The following is a 6,755-nucleotide window of genomic DNA, read 5'->3' as shown; positions in this document are numbered from 1 at the left end:
CTCAGCTGGACCTTTCCTGCCCATTAAATATCATTAAATAGCGCCTGGACTAAGCACTCTCCAAGCTCCCAGCAAGTTCATTAGTTACCTGGAAATACCTACCTCATCTGTCATCAACACTCAAATGGCCTGCAGGATTTTTCATTTCCACTCTATTTTCCAAATCCTTTCTAGCATTCACTTTCCACATCTGGAATCAATCCTGACCAGGAGCAAAATGCTGAACGTTCAGGTTCCTCCTAGGGCGGCCTTTCTTGCAAGGAGTGACAAGAATACGGCGCGTCTGAATTAACCATTCTCTTCGAGCGGAAACCACCGCGGCAGAGGCCGCTCTGCATGCATTCTAATTTGCTCATATACCCCCTTCGTCTTTACTTGTTTAAACAAAATATTTAGCTTAACATTTTCAGTCATTAGAGCCTAAAAAAGTTTTAAAACAAGATTTATTTGAGTTGTAAATTGCGAGAAAGCATTGTGAGAATCCATTAGAAATATCTGATGACACTTTTTACCCCTTTGTAGAAAAGATTTCAGATATAGTCTTAGAAAATACCACTGACATTTGAGTCTCTCTACTACTGTCCACACCACTTTCAGTCTGTGTGATACCCACGTTATAGAGAAAAGAGAATACCAGTTTGCCAATTACAATGAATTCAATTACAAAAGCAACTTAAACATTTGTCTTTACAATGTTTTTCTTTTTCTTTTTCCAAGTAGTTTGGGGACCAACTTCATAGACTGTTTCATAGAACTGCTTTCAGGGGACAACTCTTGGATGTCTGTGAAGGAAAGATAATTAATAATTTATTTTTTTATTTTTTTATTTTCCTATTTTTTTTTTTTTTTGGCTGGATAGGTAAATGTGACCTCAGGATGCTGCTAAATCCCAGGGTTCTTTCTTTAATTATTTTTGGGAATATCTTCATGAAAAAAAAAAACAAAAAAACCCCAAATACAATACAAATGGTGATGAAAGCTGCTTTCTGACAACCCTTAGAAACAAAAGTGTATGCATACGGAAAAAGTCAATCTCTTGATTAGATAAACTGAATTATTTTATAAATACAGCACATCCTGTCCTTAATTTCATATCACTAAAAGTTTTTTGTTGTTGTTGGTTTTGTTTTTGTTTTGTTTTCAGTTCTGGAGGAAATAAAAACAAGAAAAAATCCAAGATGTCTAATACATCTCAAGATAGAGCTCTCAGCACCTGCTGAGAAGTTATCCATACTAATGAACTGAAATATCACTGTGAGTAATAGAAAATTACAAAACACAAAAGAGAAAAAATAATGAGAGGCAATCAGGGAGTTAGAAAGTAATTTTCTCTGGAAAAGTCCAGGATTTAAGATAGTGAATCTGGGCATTTTGTTCTGCTCCCTTAATGGTCAATTAATAATTGAACCATCAAATGTTTCTTAAAGACACTCCATTGTAAATAATTTTGAAGGTCTACCCTGTGCCAGGCATTGTGCTAAGTCCCTTCTCTGTGGTTATTGTGCCCACCATGCTCTGTGGGGAATGCACTGTGGGGAATGCAAATGAATGGCCAGACCCTGCTCTGTCCTTTTCTTACACAACTGGGCAATGCAATGATGAAACCCCTGAGAAAGCAAATCCAACCTCCGGATTGAGAGAACAAAAACAATGTGAACAGTAAGCTCTTTGAAAAGAAAACTACCTCCCTATGGTAGAAAATAAGGGGGAAAGGGGCCCATGTAGGGAGCCCAGCAAGCAGGGAAGGTGGGCCTTAGGGAGTGTGATATTACACAGGAACATAATGGGGTTGACTGCATACTTGTCTAATTACTGGAGCTATTAAAATCTCTATAATTTAGATTCAGGCAAAAAAGAAAAAGAAAGAAAAGAAAAGCTTATATAAATGCACATACATGCTCCTCTCAATTCTAAAAGGACACCATCCTGCTGTGTACATGTGGCTGCTAAACCTGAGTGACCTTCTCGCCGCAACCCTACCCCTGCCCCCCTGACTAGTGTACTCTGTTACTGTAATAAGCAGTTAGGTTAGATAAAGCGGCATGTGATGGGATCATCTGTGTTGAAGCCGAATTATAATGCCTCGGTCAACGGATTTAATCGAAACCAAATGCTTTGGGATTCTGAAAGCTCCAGGAACAGAGAAAATATCAGTTTTATGTTTCCCCAAGTTCAAACAGAGAGCAGACAGAGAGATTCCAGAAGCTCAGAGAGTGGTAGCAAAAAAAAAAAAAGTTGCTTCTTCTGAGTTCAATCAAAGAGGCAAGTAAGGAACACTTTGTATTTATCATCTCTTTTTCTTCTCCTCCTCTGTGCACTTTTTTCATGACACAAAGGAGGGTTATCTGCCTAATGCCAAACTGAATTTGATGTAACAAATACTTGGCACACAGTACACGGGAGTGAACAAGGGATAACCGTTAGGTAGAGGTTTCCGTGCCCATGCTTTTAGTGTCTGGCACTACTCTGCCACTTATTACCCAGAAGACCTTAAGCAGGTTTCTTAACTTTGTTGCCTCAGTTTTTGGATCTGCAAAATGGAGCTAATAATAGTTGCAAGAATGAAACAGGCTAGAGCAGGTAGAGCACGAGCTTCATGTCTGATGAATAGATGATAGCAGCACAGTGCTCCTACCTGCTCGACCACACTCTCCCCCCTGACACTCCTGGCACTGACTGTGGTGATGATGATGATGATCTCTTGGGGTCCTGAGAAAGAGAAATATAGACTCAGAAACATTTCTGGTAACATCTCAAGATTTGTTATCTTTTGCCTCTGTCAGAAGCCAGGATATATAAAAGTTGAGAGTCCTCAGCATTCATGAATCAGGTAGTATTTGCAAGTCTGTATTTGAGACACAGATAGGAGAGGTGAATTTCCCAAAGTCACACAGCTTTGAGTGATGCCAGAGATAATTCCTTATTTACTAACTCCAATTCTACTGCTCTCTTCCCCACATTCTATAAAAGCATGTGCCCAAAGTAGCACATTGTAGTTATTATCTACTGCAGACAAATATTTTTTGCATTACCATTCACTTATCTATTCACCCAACAAATATTTTTTGTTGACAACCATGTACATTCAAATATTAACTTGTCTGGTTACTTTCTGTCCCTTTATCCAGTTTTCTTTCTTTCATAACATTTATCACTAGTTGTTTTTGTACCTATGTGTTTGCTTTTTAATTGACTATATGCCTTCTAGGATGGTAAGGTCTGAGAGCTCAGCTTCTGTCTTGTTCATCACTACATTCCCAACACCTAAAGCAATGCTGCCGTATTACAGGAATTCCACAAATATTTGTTATATGAATAAATTATGTTCAATTCTCTCTGGGTTTGGAGAATTTCAAACTTCTTCAGTTATTGAGGACCCCACAATCCTATGAATGCTTGCTATCAGCATTCCTTAAAATAATTTTTGTTGATTTTCAACTACAGTATCCTCTTTCCCCTCCCCTGTTGAGGACAGGAAGTTCCTTTCTCCTCCACTACCTGAGTGTCACGTAATTCTCCTCCTCTGCTGGCCACAGGCAGCTGTAAGCTGACAGATCATATGTGTGAATAAAAGAAAGCTTATAATTTTGATGTTTTAAGGCCTGGGTGTGGTGGTCACTCACCTCTGGCTATTGAGCACTTGTTCTTTTCTTTCAGCATTAAAATTCTCATTAAAAAAAAAATAATGTCTTATTTTGAATTCTAAGTCTATGGTCCCTCCCCACCCCACCAACCAAGGATAACACAATTTTACTTCTTTGAGAATATATGCCGAATTTTGAAGATTATCCAGCTCTTCAGAAAAGAAGGAAATGTACTTTTACATATTTTATCTCATCGGATGCTACAAACAACTTTGTGAAGCTGGAAGAAAATATTAGTCTCATTTCACAGATAAGAAAATTGATATGTCCCTTGGGTAGTAAGAAACACAACCAGGATGCAGCCACTGTGGCAAGCAATAGGGTGGTTCCTCAAAACATTAAATATAGAATTATTACCATATGATACGGCAATTCAACTTCTAGGTATATAACCAAAGAATATGGAAACAGGGTCTCAAACAGATATTTGAGAATAATGTTTATAGAAACATAATCCACAATGTCAAAAGATGTAAGCAACCCAAGTGTTCATGAACAAATGAATTTATATATATAAAATGTTGTAGATACACACAATGGAGTATTATTCAGCCATAAGAAAGAATGAAGTTCTGAGATATACCACATCATGGAAAACATTATGCTCAGTGAAATAAGCAAGACACATAAGGACAAATATTGCATGATGTCACTTATAAGAGATGTCTAGAAATAGCAGATTCGCAGAAACAGAAAGTAGATTACAGGTTACCACGGGATGCACTGAGGAGGGAAAGGGGGAATGTATATATTGTGGATATGGAGCGTTTATAAATAAAATTAATAAAGAAAAAAAGAAGAAGAAACACAACCAGGGTTGAAACTTAGCTCTTCATTTGGTATCAAACAAAGATTTAATAAGCAACTACTGTGTTCCGGGCACTGTGCTGGGCTCTGGGAACAAAGTACAGAATAACACAGAGCAGTCTTGCAGGATGTCCAATGCTCTTTGCTCATCTGAGACCTCTTACAAATGACAGCGACATTTAATTTGATGTTTTGCAGCTAGAATACACTGACTTCAGAAATAGTTATCCATATAATCCAATACATTTTTCAGATAAAAATGCAAGTTTTAAAGATGTTTCTAAACAATATCTTAAAGAAGGTTTAAAAAGCACTTTACACATGATTCCTGACTGAGACTACAGTGAAGTTTAACTAAATTAACTGAAATGTAGTTGTAACATGACTTGACATAAAATAAGAAAGTTATATGAAAATTTGGAAACACCCCCATCTTATATAAAGCCTTAAAAGTGCAGCAGTGAAGACAGCCAGGGTTTTCAACACAAGATACCCCAATTTTCTACTTCTAGGCAGCGGTATTTCCAGGCAGTCTGCAGACATTCACCTCCTCTCTTCTGTTGAGTTTCAGCTCCCAACTGCCAGACCTGCCACCATCCCGTTATTCTCCTGACAGACAAAAGGGAAACGGCACGTATTCCTTCTGCTTATAAGAGTAGCAAGTCAAAAGGCTTTGTGACTGCAAAGAAATGTCTACTTAATTAGCTTTTTTTCTTCTAGGTAATAATGGATTTCTCCAAGGAATGCCGAAAATTAATAACACTGTTTAAGGAAGTTTATATTTCCTTCTTTCCCACTTGCTTAAGATTCATAGATGCAAAAATTACATCCAAAGATGATATGAGCTCTTCATGGTTTACTGTTATTGACTACAACAAGATAACATATTATCACAGAGAAAGTTAGAATGTGCTTTCATTTCACATGTATTTTGAAATCTATGTCCCCGAAACCTTAAAGATTATGGAAAACAGAAATATCTTCTTATATCAGGAGTTCTTTACTTGGAAAGTTCATGGATGTTTTCACGTAGATCGGTGAATCCCATTAAACGGTATGAAAAAAAAATATGTCTTTTTTGGATGCACATTTTGTGAGTTTATGACTTTTCAAAAGATTCTCAAAGGAAAACATGAACCAGTTTTAGAACTGCTTTATAATAGTCTGTTGAGATTTTGAATGTCAGTTCTTTTATAAGTAACTTCACATAATTTTTGGATGTTTCTTCCAAATTGGTATTTGAAAACAAAATATATAATCATAAAAGACATGTTTTTAAAATATTAGGTGCCAAGTTCATGCCATGACAGTTTTTCTATTTGAAAAATTTTGAGAAGTGATTCTTGCCTCTGAAAAGCAGAAAGGACTATGCAACTATAACTTGACTGAACTTCACTCAGAGGATTATACTTCCTGAATAGCTGGCAGAAATGAAATTCCATAAAGCAGATTCTCTACTCCCATTGTGCTGCTGTAATTTCTGTTTGGTGGACCAGCACAAGAATACAAGATAGTTCAACCCGATCTTCCTGTCGTGTTACTGTGGCACTGGGAATGACAGGCAGAACCCTGTCCTAGAGAAATAGAAGTGAGTTTCTCTGCCCTTCAGGCACTTACCATCTAGTTGGGGAGACAAAACATGAGTACAGTATATGCAATTAAAAAAAATAGGACACTTCACAGACTGGAAAAACTAGGAAACATATACAGGATTTCACTGGAACACAAAATTCCTATGGCTAACATTGCCCTTGATTGTGACATATCTGACTATGAATTTTGGGATCTTTTGCAGTTGATTTTATTTAAGCATTGATAATTCTTAAAGATCTGCCCATGAAAAATCAAGGTTTTTTTAAGGAGAAATTTTAAGGATAAATCACACAGATTTGTTTTATAGATGAGGATTTGCTTAAATTCAAAGAATTTTCAGCCATCCAAATATTTGGCTTTTTTGTAAGTCTTCTGTTTAAAAGGAGGTGAAGAGGCGGGGCAAGATGGCAGACTGGTGAGCTGTATGTTTTAGTTACTCCTCCAGGAAAGTAGGTAAAAAGCCAGGAACTGCGTGGACTGGACACCACAGAGCAATCTGTCTTTGGGCATACTTCATACAACACTCATGAAAACGTGGAACTGCTGAGATCAGCGAAATCTGTAAGTTTTTGCGGCCAGGGGACCCGCGCCCCTCCCTGCCAGGCTCAGTCCCGGGGGAGGAGGGGCTGTCAGCTCCAGGAAGGAGAAGGGAGAATTGCAGTGGCTGCTCTTACCGGAAACTCATTCTACTGATTCAAACTCCAACCATAG

The 6,755-nt window shown here is 37.6% G+C and overlaps 1 protein-coding gene across 1 annotated transcript in view; it reads right to left on the bottom strand.

The window, feature by feature from the left end:
- Nucleotides 1-429: 429 nt before the first annotated feature.
- The window catches only part of DCDC1 (doublecortin domain containing 1), a 632,177-nt gene continuing 625,851 nt past the window's right edge, over nucleotides 430-6,755 (bottom strand). Inside the window, exons 39-40 of the mRNA XM_037839043.1 lie at nucleotides 2,636-2,709; nucleotides 430-782 (exon numbers count right to left, since the gene is read on the bottom strand). The gene's annotated coding sequence lies outside the window, so the exon portion shown is untranslated. The remainder of the gene's footprint in view (nucleotides 783-2,635; nucleotides 2,710-6,755) is intronic.

The sequence above is a fragment of the Choloepus didactylus genome, chromosome 6 (genome assembly GCF_015220235.1).
Source record: "Choloepus didactylus isolate mChoDid1 chromosome 6, mChoDid1.pri, whole genome shotgun sequence".
Classification (NCBI taxonomy): domain Eukaryota; kingdom Metazoa; phylum Chordata; class Mammalia; order Pilosa; family Megalonychidae; genus Choloepus; species Choloepus didactylus.
This window is presented reverse-complemented; position numbering and strand designations above follow the sequence as displayed.